Source organism: Dendrobates tinctorius, unplaced genomic scaffold (genome assembly GCF_039654945.1).
Source record: "Dendrobates tinctorius isolate UK_male_01 unplaced genomic scaffold, ASM3965494v1 ptg000064l, whole genome shotgun sequence".
Lineage (NCBI taxonomy): Eukaryota > Metazoa > Chordata > Amphibia > Anura > Dendrobatidae > Dendrobates > Dendrobates tinctorius.
In genome coordinates this window covers 67,344,447-67,366,201 of record NW_027361732.1, presented here as the reverse complement: position 1 = coordinate 67,366,201, position 21,755 = coordinate 67,344,447, and the positions used below count along the sequence as shown (strand labels likewise).

The 21,755-nt window shown below is 41.1% G+C and overlaps 1 protein-coding gene and 1 long non-coding RNA gene across 3 annotated transcripts in view; both read right to left on the bottom strand.

Annotated features, from left to right (window-relative positions):
• The window catches only part of GPC6 (glypican 6), a 1,398,086-nt gene that overhangs the window by 392,825 nt on the left and 983,506 nt on the right, over window positions 1-21,755 (bottom strand). The window lies entirely within an intron of this gene.
• The window catches only part of LOC141094567 (uncharacterized), a 140,668-nt gene that overhangs the window by 20,368 nt on the left and 98,545 nt on the right, over window positions 1-21,755 (bottom strand). Inside the window, exon 4 of the long non-coding RNA XR_012233107.1 lies at window positions 20,703-20,941. This is a non-coding gene — a long non-coding RNA (uncharacterized lncRNA). The remainder of the gene's footprint in view (window positions 1-20,702; window positions 20,942-21,755) is intronic.

Here is a 21,755-nt window from a genome sequence, read left to right as displayed (position 1 = left end):
TACCATATTATGGTTGCTGCATCTTAAATGCTCCCTCACCTGTAGATCTGAAATTGTATCTGGTCTATTTGATAGGACCAGATTAAGCAGATTATCTCCCCTGGTTGATTCATCTATTTTCTGAGAGAGGTAATTGTCTTCAACTGCAGATAGGATCTTGCATATTTTAGCACCTCCAAAATATTCTATGTTCCATTGAATGTCCTCATGCTCATGCTCGGGTCTGGATGAATGGGTTGATGCAGTGTCCTCATATATCCGTTTTTGTGAAGACACGTTTATTCCATCCAAATCTGTCCACTTTCAGGGAAACAACAAGCCGTGGTTTACAAATAAAGTCAGGTTGATCCGTAAGAGAAAAGAGGAGGCTTAAAAAGCAGGCGATATTACTGAATTCAAGAAACTTAGGAACTGTCTATCTAAAGAGATCAAGTTAGCCAAACACGAGTATGCAAAGATTCTGGAGGAAAGGTTCTCATCAAAAGATACTAGATCTGCATGGAGAGGATTAAGAGAGGTCACCAATTATAAAAGCCACCCCACTATAGTGAACCCCAGCAGAAGTCTGGCAGCAGAGTTAAATGAATTCTACTGCAGATTTGAGGCAAGCTCTACACACAGTGGATATTCATCTCTAAGCTCCTCAGTCTGTTCATATAAAGATCATTCATTGTGCAACACCCAAGTAGTGATCTCAGAGGCAGAGGTGATACGCATCCTGAAGGGACTTAAGGTCAAAAAGGCACCTGGCCCTGATGGTGTATCTCCAATGTGTCTGAAAGTATGTGCTACCCAGCTTGCCCCTATACTGACAAATATATACAATGTGTCACTGAAAGAGTGCGTTGTACCTCAGTGTTGGAAAAATTCCACAGTTATCCCTGTCCCCAAGAAAGTGGGATCCTCTGAGTTGAACGACTATACAGTAGACCAGTAGCACTCACATCTGTAGCTATGAAAGTCTACGAAAGAATTATGATGTCCCACCTGATAAAATTCACGCAGAAGCTATGAGACCCGCTTCAGTTTGCCTATAAGGAGAATCGTTCAACAAACGACACTGTCAATCTGGCACTGAAGTACATTTTGGATCATACAGATGAACTGCACTCATATGTCCGGATTCTTTTCATGGACTTTAGCTCAGCGTTCAATACCATTGATCCGAATTTACTTCATAAGAAAATGGTAGCTCTTGGAGTCCCTCTCAACTTATGCTTGTGGATTTACAACTTCCTGACAGCCAGGATACAGAGTGTAAAAGTTGGACCATTCACTTCGGACACCTTGGTCACAAACATCGGGGCACCTCAGGGGTGTGTTTTGTCCCCATTACTGTTTTCTCTCTATACGAATGATTGCATCTCTTCAGCAGACTCAGTAAAAATCTTGAAATTTGTCAATGATATGACACTGATTGGTCTCATCAGGAGAAATGCTGAAGACTTGTATCGGAGTGAGGTGGAAAGAATATGTGACTGGTGTAAAGCCAATAATCTTGTACTCAACACTAAAAAAACTGCTGAGATGGTTGTGGATATTAGGAAAGAACAACATGAGATACTTCCAATCTACATCCATGACGAAGTGGTTCTTAGGGTCACAGAGACCAAATTCCTTGGTGTTATCATCTCTCATGATCTTAAATGGGGGAAAAACGTGGATGCTGTTATAAGAAAAGCACAACAGAGGATGTTCTTCCTGCGTCAGCTGAAAAGATATGGTTTGTCTAAGAATCTGCTGATCTTATTCTTTAATGCTGTCATTAGATCTGTGATTTGTTCCTCTCTGATAGTCTGGTATGGGGGAGCCACTGCGCATGACAAACTCCGCTTACAAAGGACTTTCAGAACAGCAGAGAGAATTATAGGTTCCCCCCTGCCTAAAATCCAGGATCTTTATGATAAGAGTATTCGATCCCACGCATTGAAAATTTCATCCGATCCCTCTCACCCGGGACACTCCTCATTCCAACTACTCCCTTCAGGACGTCGCTTCAGAGTCCGCAAATGCAGCACCAACCGCCATATGAACAGCTTCTATCCACTCTCTGTTCAACAATTAAATCGTCATGTGTAGACTATATACTGTATCTGTCTTGTTAGATGTTACTTGTTGTATCTGTTGTTATATATTATGTTGCCTCTTTGCCACAAAGAATTCCTTGTATATATGTAATATGTACTTGGCGATAATAAATTTGATTGATTGATTGATTTGATGTCTGCATAGTTAAAATCCCCCATAACAAGAACCCTATTATTATTTGCTGCCTTTTGAATTTGCTTCAAAATTATATTATCTACCTGTTCAGCTATATTAGGTGGCTTGTAGCAAACTCCAATTAGCAGCTTTCCATTATTGTCACCCTCATTACCCATACTGACTGTACATTATCACAACTTCCCCTAATGTCACCACTAAAGGGCATGTCACACTAAGAGATATCGCTAGCAATATCGCTATAACTTGTGACGTTATAGCGATATTGCTAGCGATATCGCTGTGTCTGATACCTACGACCTGCTCCCCCGCTGGTTATCGCTGATCGCGCGAGAACAGGCTGGACTGTTTCTCGTCGTCAGCTTCCTGCGGCGCTTCCTGCTGTGGCGACGAGCGACGCGTGGAGCCGGGCGGGAGGACGCAGGATCGCCTGGTGTGACAGGTAAGTAGCGACCCGCGTCCCCAGCGATGTCGCTGGTGAGATCTGCCTGTGTGGAAGCTCACTAGCGACCACTTAGCGATGTACCAGCGATCCTGACCGCGTCATATCGCTGGTCGTGATCGCTGGTGCATCGCTGAGTGTGACAGTAACTTTAGAGCAAGTCTTAAGATGGATTTAATGAAAATACACACCCCTCCAGATTTTTTGTCTTTCCTGTCATTTCTAAATGTATTGTAACCCTCTATGTCTGTCACCCAGTCATGACTTTCATTCAGCCAGGTTTTCGTAATGTTTACTACATTGTAATCTGTGGCTGACCTAAGAGTATCCAATTCATTCATTTTGCTTGCAAGACTTCTTTCACTTGCCAGCAGACATTTAATATTGTAATGTTAAAACATTTATTACTCCTACTCACCTCCCTACTTTCTTTGCATGTCCCAGCCACCTCTAAATCCTCATTAACCCCTACTGTTCATTCTCTCCATCTACTCTATCTATGCATCCCATTATTAGCACAACTACCCTCCCTCCAGATCCTAGTTTAAAAGCTTCTCTATCCATCTGACTATTTTTCCCCAAGCATATCTGCACCTTACCCATTGAGGTGCAAATCGTCCCTACCGTCGGCCCAGTTCTCCATGAACCCAAACCATTCTTTCCTGTACCAGTTTCTAAGCCACATATTTATCTCCTTAAGATCCTGCTGTCTTTCTAGTGATGCTCATGGTACCAGAATTATTTCTGAAAACACCACTTTGGAAGTCCCGGCTTTCAGATTCTCTCTTAGTCCCCTTTAATAATTTTTGAGGACCATCCTCGTCTCACTAACTTTGTCATTGGTACTGAAGTGTCCCATGGGTTTTCCCCAGCCCCAGCCCCACCCATTAATCTATTTATCTGATGTGCAATATGCTAAACCCGAGTACCTAGCAAACAACACACTGACATTCATGGTCTCAGAGGCAGATGACCCTGTCTGTCCACCTAATTATAGAGTGCCCTACCATCAACATTTGTCTGACTCCACACCTATTTCCCACCTTCCTACAGCAGTCATTTTCCGGGTTTCTATGAACAACGTCCTACTGTAGTGATCCCAGTTCTGGACTTGCATTCTTAATATCAGCCAGACAGGCATATATACTAGGTTGTGCCAGATCAGGACTTGGCTCCCTGGCACTTTTATTCCTACCATGTATTATAACTGTTACCCAGCTGCCTACTTCTGGGTCCTTTTCTTCCCCACCTCCCCTTCCTCCATATCACTGGCTTCAGCCAGAGCATTCTCAAAGAGCTGTAAGCTCCTCTCCAGTTTTGCAATGCTTCTGAGTGTTGTAAGCTGCACATTTAGATCCGTTGCCTGGGCTTAAAAATATGTAACTCACTGAGATGAAGCACAAATATATTCACCCCAAACAACTGTTCAAGGCATCCATACATATCACAAGATGCACACCTGGTAGCATTGTCTAAGGCTAGGGTCACACTACGTTAAAGCAGCCCGTTCAACGCATAGTGTTGACGGGCTGCGTTAACGCTATAGCATAACGCGATCGCGTTATGCTATACCGCTAGCACAGATGATTCATCTGCACTAGCGGTGAAGGAGTCTCAGATGCTGCCGCCCGCGTACGAGGCTCTGTCACTGAATGACGACACATCACTAGCGCATGCCGATTATGGCATGCATTGGCAATGTGCCCAATAATGGGGATAAATGGCAACGTTAACGGACTGCGTTTCACCGCGTTATGCCGCAGTGTAACGCAGTCCATCTAACGGACTGCTATAACGCAGTGTGACCCCAGCCGAAGAAGCACATACTAAATGGGGATAAACAGTTCAGATAAAAGCACAAAAGCAATGGAAAGCAAGTAAGGAAACCACCAAACTGTGTTCTTATGCAAAACTGTGATAATGTGTTTAAATATGCACTTATTTTCAGCCCCACACTTAAAAAGAAACTGCAAAGCATGATAAGAAACACTCGATTTGCCTCAAATAATGTGAATCAAATTTCCCTGCCAAATTCAAGCAAACTGACAAGTTTAAATTTCAGCAAATTTACTGTTCTTTATTGACTAACCATCACCATTTGGCCCTCTTCAGAGTTCCTTAGATCCATTCATGAATGTTAGCTTATTAAATGCCACTGTCAAACTCTGAAAGGAGCATAAACAGTGTGCCAGTATGGGGGCAGTATGCACCCATTAATACTCGCCCCATGACACAATTGCGGGGTGCCAATGGGTCGCTGTGACAGCCTAAAGTCTATTGGAGACCTCCATGCTTGTGATCGCAGAGCTTCCTTGAAATACTGTGGTATTGCTGCATTTAGCAAAAGTGAACAGACAGTCGGAGGCTTAAAGTGAATCTGTCAGCTGGATTTTCCTAAGTAAACTACAGACACTGTCAGGTTGACACAGTTATACTAATTAAAATGATACATTAGTTGATGAAATCTTTATTTGATGCTCTGTTCACATGTTCAAACTCATGACCTTATGACATCACTGAACATTCAGTGACCTGCCTCATATTTTACATACTGCATATAATAGTATTGGCTTTGAAAAAAAATTAATTTCAGCAAAATGGAACCGGTGCATTCGCAGTTGCATCTATTGCTTACATATAATAGTGTTACTTTTGAAAAAAAACTGTAACTTTAGCAAAATGGAGCCGTCGGTGTTGTATGCGTGGTAGCATCTATCTCTTGCCTATAGAAACCATTGCGCTCACGCTGCCACTGGTGCCATTTTGCTGCATCCAAATTTTTTTCCTCCAACAAAATGATGCTGCCATAGGAGGAAAAAAATTGGTTTCAGCAAAATAGCACCAGTGCTTGTGCATTAGCATCTATTGCTGAGCAATAGATGCTACTGTGCATGTGCCTTTGCTGGTGCCATTTTGCTGAAGTTAAATTTTTATTTCAAAGACGAGACTATTATATTCATTATGTAACAAAGGAGGCAGGTCACTGAAGGTTAAGTGATGTCATAAGCCCATAAGAATGAAAAGTGCCACATAAAGCCCCATCCACATGCTGCCTAAAGCACTAGAATCTCAATAATGGAAAACTGCAAATACAGATTAAACAACAACCACAAGATGGATTTCATCTACCAAAGTATCAGTTCAATCGGTGTTTTGGCACCAACCTGACAGTGTCTATAGTTTACCTGCTGACAGGTTTACTTTAAGTCCTCAAAAAAGGCTAAGAAATATAGTAAAAAAAAGTACAAAATAAAAGGTTTTAAAAATATGAAAAATAACCCCACTTTTCCCCTATTAAAATAAAGATAAAAAAAATGTAAAAATATACATACAGCTCTGGCAAAAATTAAGAAACCATTGCAAAATTTTCAGTTTGTCTGATTTTTCTCTTTCTTAAACTTTTGTGGTAACAACATAAAAAGCGTTGACCCCACACAATGATGTATATATCTTTAAAATTTTATAAACTTTATTAAACATAAAAGTCCAACATGACATACAAATATACACAATGAAGGTGCTAGAACACAAAAATAGGAAAGGGACTACAATCCATAGGATCTCACATTACGGCATCAAAAGATAACCGCCCTCAAAAAGGGGCAATGCAAGGGGGACAAAAACCACTGTCATGATATCAAATTACATAAAAAAAAAAAAAAAACAAGGTTGTAGTTATTTATAAGGCTACAATGAACCCGCAATCAATTGAGGCCAAAGAATGCCCACAAAGAATTATCAAACTGCACAAAGTGGACCGCATGACCCTGTGATGCCCCCTATAGCATAACCCCCATCGGAGGCCAGCTGTACACACATAGTTAATGGCTAAACTTTTTCATACCAGAATGTGCCGATGGAGATACCTGGACGTCCCTCTGCCCCGACGCGCGTTTCGCACTGCTTCTTCGGGAGGCGTGTCAGGGCAGGGGGATATCCTACCATATATACCAATATCGTGAGTGTATACTAATTAAAGATCATGCAAACCTGTGTTTGATTACATTCACAATCGCGAATGACTGCCCACGCATGCGCAGTGGAAATATGACCCCGGCGCTACCGGAAGTGATCAGATCGCGCATGCGCATATTGTTGCTGCGTCACTAGGCAACACGATCACAGCGCCCATCATCTCCAATGGCTGCCAACGCATGCGCAATAGAAGTATGACCTTAGCCATGCTAAAAATAATCAAATGACGCATGCGCGGTACATTCCCACATCTCTAGGCAACAGATCCACGGCGCACACATTAACTTTATACCGACAATGATCACAAAATCATTAATGGCACCAATGTTCCATGGCTCAATAACAACCAGACAAAAACCTACTAGATCTACTTAAAAAATTCCGAGAGAAGCCCACTCATAATTTTAAAGGGGATTGGTGACGCATGCCCGGTACCACAAGGAACGTATTATAAAAGAGGGGGAGTACATTGCGGTCACATGACCCAGCACTGCACAATCCCTAGTGGGATTATGCACACGAAACTCATGTTAAGACCACTTTGCACCCTCCAACGTCCCTGTGTATCCAGCATGCGTACTACCCAAAAAGAATGGATTCATGATCACACGTTATATACTTGTTAACCATTTCAAACGATCATAGTCCATATAAACTCATTATTCAATAGTATGGGCCAATTCGAAAAGTGACAGTACAATCATAATGGAAACTACGCCAATACGCTAAAACAGAATATCCATATATTTATATTTATACATAATATTATGAATAAAACATTACAAAAGTCACATAATCCCATTATTGGCGGCGGATGAAAAATAATAAGGAATTGCATTTATACTTATTATGTACCACTGCAAATCGTACCACCCACCAATAATGAAACCCAATAGCACAATACAATATTGCACAGAATAATATGGACCATCCACAATTGATGATGAAAATCCATCCATCCACTGTTGTAAAGCAACCAGACTTCAACCCAGGCTTCTTCCTGATTCTCCTTGATTCATCCAGAGAAGATAAGTGCCGGGGTCATATTTCCACTGCGCATGCGTGGGCAGTCATTCGCGATTGTGAATGTAATCAAACACAGGTTTGCATGATCTTTAATTAGTATACACTCACGATATTGGTATATATGGTAGGATATCCCCCTGCCCTGACACGCCTCCCGAAGAAGCAGTGCGAAACGCGCGTCGGGGCAGAGGGACGTCCAGGTATCTCCATCGGCACATTCTGGTATGAAAAAGTTTAGCCATTAACTATGTGTGTACAGCTGGCCTCCGATGGGGGTTATGCTATAGGGGGCATCACAGGGTCATGCGGTCCACTTTGTGCAGTTTGATAATTCTTTGTGGGCATTCTTTGGCCTCAATTGATTGCGGGTTCATTGTAGCCTTATAAATAACTACAACCTTGTTTTTTTTTTTATGTAATTTGATATCATGACAGTGGTTTTTGTCCCCCTTGCATTGCCCCTTTTTGAGGGCGGTTATCTTTTGATGCCGTAATGTGAGATCCTATGGATTGTAGTCCCTTTCCTATTTTTGTGTTCTAGCACCTTCATTGTGTATATTTGTATGTCATGTTGGACTTTTATGTTTAATAAAGTTTATAAAATTTTAAAGATATATACATCATTGTGTGGGGTCAACGCTTTTTATGTTGTTACCACAAAAGTTTAAGCATTTGCTTCTGTGGTGTATACAGATTGTATTATACATTGGGCCATTTTTGTGACTTTGATTTTTCTCTTTGTAGGTATATTTTAAGTAAAATGTAAATTGTACTTAAAATATAATTCTATAAACTACTGACAACATGTCTTTGAATTTCCAAGCACTAACTTTTGTATTTATTTTCAGAAAATGAGAAATAGTCAAAATAACACAAAAATGCAGTGCTTGCAAATACTGCTAAGAAAACAAGTTCATAACCATTTAGAAAAAACAATACTAATGTTTTAACTCAGGAAGAGTTCAGAAATCAATATTTTGTGGAATAACCATGATTTTTAATCACAGCTTTCAAGCATCTTAGCATGCTTTCCACCAGTCTTTCACACTACTTTTTGGTGACCTTATGTCACTCCTGGTGCAAAAATTTAGGCAGTTCTTCTTTGTTTGATGGCTTGTAGGACTATCCATCTTTCTCTTGATTACATTACAGAGGTTTTCAATGGGGTTCAGGTCTGGAGATTGGACTGGCCATGACAGGGATTTGATGTGGTGGTCCTTCATCCACACATTGATTGTCCTAGCTGTTTGGGATGGCGCATTGTCCTGCTGGAAAAAACAGTCCTCAGAGTTAGGAAGCATTGCCTGAGCAGAAGTAATCAACTGTTTTTCCAGGATAACCTTGTATGCGGCTTGATTCATATGTCCTTCGCAAAGATTAAACTGCCCAATTCCAGCCTTGCTGAAGCATCCCCAGATCATCACTGATCCTCCACCATATTTCACAGTGGATGCGGGACACTATGGTCTGTATGCCTCTCCAGGTCTCCGTCTAACCATTAGATGAGCAGGTGTTGGGCAAAGGTGAAAATTAGACTCATCAGAGAAGATTACCTTACTCCAGTCCTCTATGGTCCAATCCATATGGTCTTTGGCAAATTTCAGCCTGGCTCTCCTTTGCTTCTCATTGATGAAAGGCTTCTTTCTACCTTTACATGACTTGAGCTCTGCTTCTAGGAGCCTGTTACGAACTGGTCTTGCCTTGCACTTCACCCCAGCTACCATTTGCCATTCCTTTTGTAGGTCATTTGATGTCATCCTGCAGTTGCTTAGTGACATTCGAATAAGATGACGGTCATCCCAGTAAGTGGAGAGTCGTTTTCACCCTCTGACGATCTGTAGCTTTGTTGTCCCCAATATCTGCTGCTTGACTTTGGTGTAATGGACTGCCATCTTAGAAATTTTAAGGATGGCGGCAACATGATGCTCCCCGTATCCCTCTGCTAGTAAAGCCAGATTTGAGCCCTTCTTTTCCTCACTCAAGACTTTTCTTTTCATCTCCTTTGGCATGGTTAAAAGTTATTTTTTCATTCATATTACTTTTAGGATATTACTAGCACTTGTTTTGCCGCCCATCTTGTCCTATTCAATGAGGATTGTGAACACAGCAGTTTTTTTATACTTTCCTTCATTAAATAGGATTTGGTTCAGGTGATCACCTAATCAGAAGCACATTAAGTAGAATGAGGTGTACTCTGGATGGAATTCAACTGAAATTGGAATGGAGTGGCTGTCAGACATGTAGAGAAGCTGATTTTTATAAAACTATGCAGTGCTCTCTAAATTTTTGCCAGCGCTGTATGTGGTATCGCTGCATCCTGAAAAATTAGATCTATCACAAAATAAATTAACACAATTAACACCAATTCAAATAAGTAACACCATAAACAGAAAAAAAATCTAAACACTGTTTTTTTTTGGTCTCTGCATAAAGTGATTAAAATGTCATATCTATCCCAAAATGGTATCAATAAAAAATGTAGTCTTTCACCGCAAAAAAAATAATCTCTCAAACAGTTCTATTAGTGGAAAAATAAAAGCGATATGGTTCTCTTAAAATGGTGATACAATCAAAAACATTTCTTTTTTAAATATGATTCTTTTACAACCATTAAAATAATAACAAAGCTTTCCAGTTTGTCTTTGCTGTAACTGTACTGATGAGGAGAATCATATTGCTAGGTCTCTTTTACCACACAATATACGCTGCAGAAAAAATTCCTAAAAATCTATTTTCAGAGTTGTATTAATTAATGAAAGGAGACCTCAGGCAAATTTCAGTACAGTATAGGATTGCCATCTATAGAATTTCACATGACAATCTGCATTCCTAACCTGACTGCCATAATTAGATCTCTACAATTTTTTCTTTTCAGCATATATTGGAGGGAACTCCCTTCTATGCAAGTCATTCATCTCTGTAATATCCTCCATCACTACACATCCATGGCTGCTAGCAATTTATGCTTCTTTATATAGCAGGCCATTTGAAATTGAAGTAATTTGTGTCATTGGTAAGTATTAATGGAAATTTTCGAGCCGTGCAGATCAATTGCGTTTTTGTCACCCTTACTGCATTCGTTCTGTGTTTTAGTTCTACTATAAAATTAAATCAGAGTTGGATGACATGAGAAATTGCTAATATCAATCTACTTCCCTCAAAGTAAAGGCAATTTTGTACTAAATTATGTATTGTGAGAGTCACCATGAGTGAGTAATACACTTGTGGTATAATAAATCCCCCTTCATACTAGCAGCAGGCCAATGCCGTGGATTTACAGGTGTTCTAGAAGTGACAAGGTATGATTACTTTTTAAACACTTGAAATGAAACTGCATAGTTTTGTGTTACATGTTGCATCTTTGCACATAGAGGATGACTGATTTGCTTTGTTGTCTCTATATTCCAGATTTATGACGGCTGAGCAGATGAAGGATGGCATCAATTATTGAATGTTAGATTTCCAATTTATAAGATGCTCGGCAACAACTCATAACTCAAATGCTTAAGCTCTTAACTTCCATGTCTTGTAGCTAAGGCACATCAAAGTGATTAGGTGCATGGGCAACAAGAAAACTATACACAGATGTTGAGAATAATTCTATACAGGTTGGTTTACAAAGAGAGAAGAAATGTTCTTTCCATGAATAACAGCAAATATAGAAAACAATAGGAAGTAGAAATAAAATTACATGAAACCAATTCCAATAAAGTGTTTATCCCATGATTTATCCCGTCAGCTTCAGTGGCAATCCAAATTATACGACCTCTCATTGCAAATTATGTCTATTAGAAAATTGCGCAAACTTTGTGCTCTTTGCAATAAACTAATCAAACAAGAAGAAATTGAACTAACAAATGGTTCCTCTAAAGTCAGCACAACATGCCGGTTAGGGCTCATGCACACATTCAGTATTTGGTGAGTTTTTTACCCCAATATTTGTAAGCCAAAACCAGGAGTGGGTGATAAATGCAGAAGGGGTGCAAATGTTTCTATTATGCTTTTCCTCTGACCGTTCCACTCCTGGTTTTGGCTTACAAATGCTGGGATAAAAAACTCACCAAATAGTCAATGTGTGCATGAGCCCTTAGGCTGGAGTCACACTTGCGATATTAAAATTGGTCCGATTTTGATGCAGGAGAGTCAGATGAGTGTAATGCAAGTGTCATGAAAGTGTCATGTGTTTTATATGTGACTACAATCCGATTTTTCACACTTTACATCCGAATGCAGTGTGATTACTATCCGACTGCAATGCGATTTTAACATGAGCTTTTACACAGAGAAATTCTCTAAGCCATTTACACATCATTTTCAAGGGAAATACTGAGCAAACGAAGGGGCCCTCACTAACTAGAAAGGACAGGAAAGAAAAGCTGCTGTCTGCAATCACGCAAAAAACACTGCCAAAAAAAATGTCCAACACGTCTGATAGAAAAAGGCCCTGAAGTCGCTAGACTTCAAATCACTATATCAGCACTCAGGTATATTCTGAAGACAGAGCAAAAGAGATCAACCGATCAGAGACAAAATGGGGATTCAGCCCAGTCCCAGCCAGGGCTGGCTGAACTCAAAAACTAAGAAAACCAGACAAAACTCATATTAACAATAGCAGAGAAAACTTAGCTTTAGGAAGGCAGGAACCAAACTGGAAACCAGAAGCCACAGTCAGGAAAAATCACCAGCAAGAAACTAGGGAGTCGGCTGCCTTAAATCCAATCAGAAACTCCTGATGTCCAATTGCAGTCCTCTTCCTCAGGTGGCCAGTCTCTGCCATTTAGATCAGCTTCATTACCTCCCTTCACCAACAGAGGGAGTCCAGATAGAGAACTCACTACTCCTCTGTCAGCACAGCCAGCTCCATAACCCTCACCAGAAGCCAGAGGCAAACCCGAAAATGAGCTCACAACACAGTTTGCAATATCATCACTATGCCGATGACACGCAAATCTACCTATCTGTACCTGACATCACCTCTTTACTGACCAAAATCACACGTCTTCCCGTTATATCATCCTTATTTTCTGGTCACTTTCAAAAAGTGGACATGGAATAATCAGAATACATCAACTTCCAAGCATCTCATGCTGAGTACACCTGAGAGCTGTGTATGCCTCATTTGGTACCACTTTAGCAAGAGTAAACTTTGCCCTTAGAGAAAATGTATTTCCAGATATTCACTGCCTTTTTTTACACATTTTTTGCAGCTGTGATCTTCATATTATTGGTGTGGATGTGGTAAATTTCTAAGTCATCATCAATACCATCATCGTCCATATGTTGTAAAGAGAAAATCAGGTGTTTTAAGGGTCGTGGCAATGTACATTTTGTGCCATTCCTTTAACAGCGTTCATTACACTAGGACTATTAATTTTAGACTGGAACATTAGTATATTATTGGTAATATGTATGGGTGAAGCTGAAGAAGCTTGTGCCACTGGTGTGTTTTTTTATAGTTACGGACAGTGCACTCCTCTTTAAACTTAGTTTTTCACAAGCATCCATTAGTTTGTTTGGTATTACTCCAACACTGATCTGCTTTCTCTAATTCAGCATCTCACGAACATGTTGCACTTTGCCCTTTATACAGACACATGCATCTTTGGCAACATATTTTGGACAGGCATTTCTTAGGCCAAGTCTCACACGCGCATCTGTTACACCGATCTTCAAATGGGTATGAAACCAATTCTGGTAATTGATGGTGGCTAAATGACGAATTATTGTTGGCTGTATCCTTGATCTCATACCTCCCATAGCCACTGCTGTTATTAATCATGTACTTTCCCATTCCTGTCATCACCATGCCCCTTTTCCAGATCACTTCATCCAACGATTCGTATATTGTTACTAAAAGGTACACACTATGTTGATATCTACATCACAGGGGAAAATGTTTGCCAGCCAACACACTTACTGTATGGGCATTACAAGTCTAGGAGACCTGCTCCTTTAAATCGGGCGTAGTTTTTAATCAGGCCTTCCTCCACATCTCATCATCTGCCGCCACTAGATCACCATCGTTAACGTGTTCCGTGCTGCTACAGCCAGTGTTGAATTCCGAACAAGGGTGGGTGGTTTTGCTGGGCCTAAAATACTTGTTATGGAAAAGGTTGAGGTGTACTCCACAGAAGAAAATGTTTGCCAGCCAACACACTTAGTGTATGGGCATTACAAGTCTAGGAGACCCCCTCCTTTAAATTGGGCATAGTTTTTAATCAGGCCTTCCTCCATGTCTCATCATCCACCGCCACTAGATTAACAGGGATAACGTGTTCCATGCTGCTACAGCCAGTGTCAAAATCATAACAAGGTGTTAGGGCTGGCAGAATGCACCAAATAATAAAATTATAGTAAAAAAAGTATAGTATAGTTCGCAGCCCGGGGTCCACCATGCAGAGATGATAAACTGCTGCTTAGTAATGGCGGATGTATATAGCGGTATACAAAAGGACACATGCGGGTTAACGTCACCGGTTGTGAACAGGAGCGGACTCTGTTACGTCACAGAGCTGCAGTACCATGGAACATAAATGCCGGAGCCTGTTAAAACACACAGCACTCGGCAAGAGAATGCTCAGTATATGGTCACAGAACTCAGCCCCAAGGATACGAGGTCTGAGGCCCTCTAGACCTAATGAGTGTGCGGCGTCGCACCTGCGGATCCCTCTAATGAACACTGGCCACCAAGGAGTGCAGACTATGTGCACCGTGGCGTACAGACAAAGCCACCGGTGGATGCTGATGCCAGTCTCTGACTCCGCCTCTACCTTGACCTCAGCCTGGGCGCTAGCAGGCTAGGCTACAAAACACATGCGTAAAAAGGGTAGGGGTTTCATAATGAGTCATTCACCAGAGACATTCATACATGCATACAACACTCACTCCACATGGTCTGATCTTTTTCTATATTAGCGCACGGCTGTGCGGTCATGAGATCCTTTTATGGACCCAGCATTCTGGGACCTTCCAGATGGCCCAATCCGAGCTGCAACAGGACCTGAGCATGTGACCTCCAATGAGAGGCCGTCCCATGGGCATGCTCAGTAGGACAAAAGCAGGACTTAGTCCCAGGAGCCTGGAGTAGCAACCAGATGCTTAACATTAGCCTGGGCAAGATGTTGGGACCGACGTCTCTGCTGAGTAGGAACCACTATGGCCATAGAGGAATGGGAGACAGCAGAGGACATGGCTTGAAATTCCCCCTGTGCAGTGGGAGAACCTCGGCGCCTAACACAAGGGTAGGTGTTTTGGCTGGGCATTAAATACTTGTTATGGAAAAGGTTGAGGTGTACCCCACAGGGGAAAATGTTTGCCAGCTAACACACTTAGGATATGGGCATTACAAGTCTAGGAGACACACTCCTTTTTAACCCCTTCACTACCAAGGGTGGTTTGCACGTTAACTCCCGGGCCAATTTTTACAATTCTGACCACTGTCACTTTATGAGGTAATAACTCTGAAACGCTTCCATGGATCTCTGTGATTCTGACATTGTTTTCTCAAGACATATTGTACTTCATGTTAGTGGTAAAATTTCTTGTGTTTATTTGTGAAAAAACAGAAATTTGGTGAAAATTTAGAAAATTTCGCAATTTTCCAAATTTGAATTTTTATGCCCTTAAATCACAGAGATACGGCACACAAAAAACTTAATAAGTAACATTTCCCACACGTTTACTTTACATCAGCACAATTTTGGAACCCAAATTTTTTCTGTTAGGAAGTTATAAGGGTTAAAAGTTGACCAGTGATTTCCCATTTTTGCAACACCATTTTATTTTTACGGACCACATCACATTTGAAGCCACTTTGAGGGGTCTATATGATAGAAAATACCCAAAAGTGACACCATTCTAAAAACTGCACCCCTTAAGGTGCTCAAAACCACATTCAAGAAGTTTATTAACCCTTCAGGTGCTTCACAGGAATTTTTTGAATATTTGAAAAAAAATGAATATTTAACTTTTTTTCACAAAAAAAATACTTCAGGTTCAATTTTTTTATTTTACCAAGGGTAACTGGAGAAGTTGGACTGCAAAAGTTATTGTGCAGTTTGTCCTGAGTACGCTGATACCTGATATGTGGGGGGACCACTGCATGGCAGAGCTCAGAAGGGAAGGAGCGCCGTTTGACTTTTTCAATGCAAAATTGGCTAGAACTCAGATCGGATGCCATGTCACGTTTGGAGAGCCCCTGATGTACCTAAACAGTGGAAACCTCCCACAAGTGACCCCATTTTGGAAACTAGACCCCCCAAGGAACTTATCTAGATATGTGGTGAGAACTTTGAACCCAAAAGGGCTTCACAGAAGTTTAGAACGTACAGCGGTACAATTAAAAAATCATATTTTGTCAACAAAAATGATCTCTTCACCCCCAATTTTTATTTTCCCAAGGGTAATAGGACCCTAAAAGTTATTGTGCAATTTGTTCTGAGTACGCTGATACCCCATATGTTGGTGTAAACGACTATTTGGATGCATGGCAGAGCTCAGAAGGGAAGTAGCGCCATTTGACTTTTTTGGCTGGAATTGAGATCGAACACCATGTCGCGATTGGAAAACCCCTGATGTACCAAAACAGTGGAAACCCCCCACAAATGACACTGTTTTGGAAGCTAGACCCCCCAAGGAACTTATCTAGATGTGTGGTGAGAACTTTGAACCCCCAAGGGCTTCACAGAAGTTTATAACTTACAGCCACACAATTAAAAAATCATATTTTTTTCCACAAAAATGATCTTTTCACCCTCAATTCTTACTTTTCCAAGGGTAACAGGACCCTAAAAGTTATTGTACAATTTGTCCTGAGTACGTTGATACCCCACATATGGGGGTAAACCACTATTTGGGCGCATGGCAGAGCTCGGAAGGGAAGCAGCGCCATTTGATGTTTTTGGCTGGAATTGAGATCGGACACCATGTTGCGTTTGGAAAGCCCCTGATGTACCAAAACAGTGAAAACCCCCCACCAATGACACCATTTTGGAAACTAGACCCCCCAAGGAACTTATCTGGATGTGTGGTGAGCACTTTGAACTCCCCCAGTGCTTCACAGAAGTTTATAATTCCCGGGCGTGAAGATAAAAAAAATTGTATTTTTTCCACAAACATGTTCTTTTAGTCACTATTTTTTTTTATTTTCCCAAGGGTACCAGGAGAAATTGGACCCCAAAAGTTGTTGTCCAATTTGTCTTGAGTACGCTGATGACCCATATGTGGGAGAAAACTACTGTATGGGCACACGTCGGGGCTCGGAAGGGAAGTAGTGACGTTTTGGAATGCAGACTTTGATGGAATGGTCTGCGGGTGTCATGTTGCTTTTGGAGAGCCCCTGATGTACCTAAACTATTGAAACTCCCCACAAGTGACCCCATTTTGGAAACTAGACCCCCCATGGAACATATCTAGATGGTGAGCACTTTGAACCCCCAAGTGCTTCACAGATGTTTATAATGCCCAGGCATGAAAATAAAAAAATCATTTTTTTCCACAAAAATTATATTTTTGCCCCCAAATTTTTTATTTTCCTAAGGGTAACAGGAGAAATTGGACCCCAAAACTTGTTTTGCAATTTGTCCTGAGTAGGCTGATACCTTATATGTGGGGGTAAAACACTGTTTGGGCGCATGGCAGAGCTTGGAAGGGAAGGAGCACCATTTGACTTTTTCAGCGCAGAATTGGCTGGAATTGAGATCAGACGCCATGTTGCATTTAGAGAGCACCTGATGTGCCCAAACAGTGGAAACCCCCCAATTCTAACTCCAACCCTAACCCCAACACACCCCTAACCCTAACCTCAGCCCTAACCCTAGCCCTAACCCTAGTCCAAACCCTAGCCCTAGCCCTAGCGGGAAAATGGAAATAAATACATTTTTTTTATTTTATTATTTTTCCCTAACTAAGGGGGTGATAATGGGGGGTTTGATTTACTATTTATGGCATTTTTTATATTTTGCAGCTGTCACACGCTAAAAGACACTTTTTATTGTAAAAATAGTTTTTGCATCACCACATATTGAGAGCTATAATTTTTCCATATTTTGACCCACTGAGTCATGTGAGGTCTTATTTTTTGTGGGACAAGTTTACATTTTTATTGGTGTCATTTTCGGGCATGTGACATCTTTTGATCGCTTTTTATTCCGATTTTTGGGAAGCAGAATGAACAAAAACTGGCGTTTCATGAATTTCTTTTGGGGGGTACGTTTACATCGTTCCGCGTGCGGTAAAATTGATAAAGTGCTTTTATTCTTCGAGTCAGTGCGGTTACAAAAATACCTCATTTAGGTTGTTTTTTTATGTTTTGGCGCTTTTATGCAATGAAAACAATTTTATATAAAAAATAATTATTCTTGCATCGCTTTATTCTGCGAGCTATAACTTTTTTATTTTTTTGCTGATGATGCTCTATGTTGGCTCGTTTTTTGCGGGACAAGATGACGTTTTCAGCGGTACCATGGATATTTATATGCGTCTTTTTGATCGCGCGTTATTGCACTTTTTGTTCGGTGGTATGATAATAAATCATTATTTTTTGCTTCGTTTTTTATTTTTTAAGGGGTTTGCTAAAGGGGATAACTAATGGGACAGTTTTATAGGGCAGGTCGTTACGGACGCGGCGATACCAAATATGTGTACTTTTATTGTTTTTTTTTTTATTTCCGAAAATTGAATTTATTAGGGAATATTTTTTTTTTAATTTATTTAGCGATTTTTTAAAAAAATTATTTTTACACTTTTTTTAACTTTATTACATTGTCCCAGGGGGACATAACTGTCCTGTGACAGATTGCTGATCTGTCACATCACAGATCTCTGTGACAGATCAGCGATCTGTCACAGGCACTGCACAAGGCTTCCTCCTTGCCTGCGCTTTGCAGGCATGAGGAAGCCAGCTCCCTGCAAGTCCCCGAAGGTCCCCGTTGCCATCTTGGATTCGGGGACCTGCAGGGATGGAGTCGCCTGCAGCAGCGCTGCACATTGCGCTGCTGTGGGGGGCTCAGGGGAGCAGGGAGGGAGCCCCCTCCCTGGCGATGCTTCCCTTTAACCCCCGATACACCGCAATCGTGTTTGATCGTGGTGTGCAAGGGGTTAACGTGTCGGGGGCGGTCCGTGACCACCCCTGACACATTGTGCCGGGTGTCAGCTGTGATAATCGGCTGACACCTGGCCGCGATCAGCGGCGCTCACCACGTGGGCGCCGCTGATCGTTATGACGTAATATTCCATCCATAGGAATTAGGTCCAGGGTCACATGGACGGAATATTACGTCCATCGTAGGAAAGGGGTTAATGGGACATTTTTTGTTAAGAAGCCCTCCTCCATGTTTCTTCCAAGGGGGGATTGGGGTTATTGGGGTGCATATGACCTGGTAGCAGGGCAGGCCTTGTAGTCAATGCTTAAGAAAACAGAATGGGAGTACAAAATGAATAATGTGATGTGGATTTTCCTGTGCCCATCCAGTACCTGGGTTCAAAGGCATATTGGGGAGCAGATGACTTGGCAGCAGGGAAGGCCTTGCTGTAAATGAATTAGAAAAAATTATGGGAGTACAAAATGAAAAATGTTAAGTGGATTTTCCTGAGCCCATCCAGTATGTGGGTTCAAAGGCATATTGGGGTGCAGATAACTTGGCAGCAGGGCAGGCCTTGCAGTCAATGCATAAGAAAAGAGTTTGGGATTACGAAATGAATATTGTGAAGTGAATTTTCCGGTGGCCATCCAGTACATTGATTGAAAAGCTTAATGGGGTGCATGTAACTTTTGGGCAAGCCAGGCCTTGCATTCAATGCAACATATTTTTATGGAAGCACTCCTGGACATCTTGTGAAAGGTATACTGGGGTGCGTCATAATTCTTGGCAGCCCATCAATCACTGCATAGGCAATAAGAGTTTAGGAGACCCACTGTTTAATAATGGCCCTCTAAGCAGATTAATGCTGCCTGATGCCCCTGTAAAAATAGGCTCTGTGACTTTAAGAGTCCCTCCTTCATAAATAAAACAAGATGTGTCTGCTTATGTGTCACACACCACATGACCAGCTAAGGTTGCTAAATGTTACAATGACATTTCCCAGTGAATGCATTTGTATTGGTTGGAAGTAATGTTAAAGTTGAAAAACGCTTCAAAAACACTGCATCTGAACATAGTCCAAGTGGTGGAGGAACATTTTGGTCCGGGGTTAATTATTTTGCCTAGTCATTAACTTGGAAAGGATGTACCTGTACATATTTCCCAGCAAAATCCATTTTGGATTCGTTTTGGTATGTTTTTTAGTGCACCGGTAAAAATGGCATGAAACTCTGAAAACATTGTTTAAAGCTGTGAACTAGGAGTCAGGAATGCTTCCAGAGGCGATCCCCATGATATCCCCGTGTCATTTGAGCAGCGTTTCCATCATTTTCAGATGTTTTTAGACCTTAAAAGGACCCCTGGGGGATCGTGGTAAAAATGCTAGGGTCTCCCATAGACTTACATTGGGCTCGTTGTTCTGTCCAAGTACCCGAGTATTCCTATTGCTCAACCCGAGCAACAAGCACCCGAGAATTTTAGTGCTCGCCAATCACTAGTGCAGACACATCCCATATGCAAAATACACAGTATTTCTGCAATATATGAGTACACCCTTACAGACACAAACAAAATCCAGATGTCATATAGTGAATCTACATAAAGATGAGAAAGTTCTGACTACTACGACTGTGAATGAATATGCAAAAAATAAATCCACAGGTCAAAACTAGAGGCGAACATGAGTGACCAAAAGCTGCGTCCGGGACATTGGAAGGTAAGAGATTCACAGGCCTCAAGTCCAGCCACCCAGTACCACTGACCTGCATGCTTCACCATGAATCGATCAGCCCATCTCTAGTCCCAACTGTCCTGCATACAGGGACAGACTCAAATTTGGGTCTGCAACCTGAAGTCTGGAAGTCTGCTGAATGTACCTCACTGCTGCCGACCCTCTGGGATCTTCTGCTGCCGGGGTAGAAAGAAGTGGTGAATGGGCATGGGGATAGGGGTGTTACCTGGGGCATGATTAAAATTTGCCACGATGCATGATGCATGCTCCAAACTTTGTCTCCCTTTCTTTTCTTCAAACGTTGGGAGGTATGCGTAAAGGAAGGCTTAGGTTTTCACATAGGTTATATGTTTATACTTGAACTAGATGTTGGCCCGATTCTAACGCATCGGGTATTCTAGAATCTCTCTCTCCTCTCCCCTCTCTCTCTCTCTCTCCCCATGACCAATCAGCGCCGTGGGGTTTCTGTTGCAGACAGACAGACAGACAGAATTAGACGATTATATAGTAGATTATACAGTAACAGTACAAAATAGAGTTACTAATGATGTCTAACATTTAGATAGCATAAATGAGATGAACCAAATCCATGACAGTATCGCACATTGATTGATGTATTTGGTACAATGTTGGTGCATTTAGATGTAGTTAGAAGACAGGCAGAGGTTGATGATTCATAGTTTAAGGGGCTTATAAAACCAGAAAACCATAGCCACCCTATTAATTTTTATTGTTTCCACAGTTACATTCCTCTTTAATTGAGCTGTGACACTATAGAAAAAAGGGTTGCTTGGCATTCTTCAAGAAAGGGGTGAGAGAAAGAAAATATATTAATAAAATAAGCATTACTTACTAATTGAAACCATTTCATTGCAGAATACAGACAGACCCAGTAGTATATGGGTATACCTGTGCTACCTCCCCAGCATACCACTGGAGCTTGCCTATATACTGCAGTAAAACTGCATTTTAACCATATATTGGGAACAATGGTCTCTTTTTTACTGCATCTTATGTGTTTATCATTGCTGATTAATTGCTTATGATCACCAGAGTGTAATTTTCAATAGGTAATACTTAATTTATCATTTTCTACAATCTATTTTCCTTAGTCCATTTTTGAAAAATCCTGACAACCTTTTAAGGGTTCATTATACAACTGAGTAGGTATCAAACAAATTAAAAAAATCAATTAAAATTCTATACACTTGCTTTGAAACATATTAAAAATTAAGTTTTGAGTAATGAATCTTCAAAAAACCCTGAAGCATGTTTTACT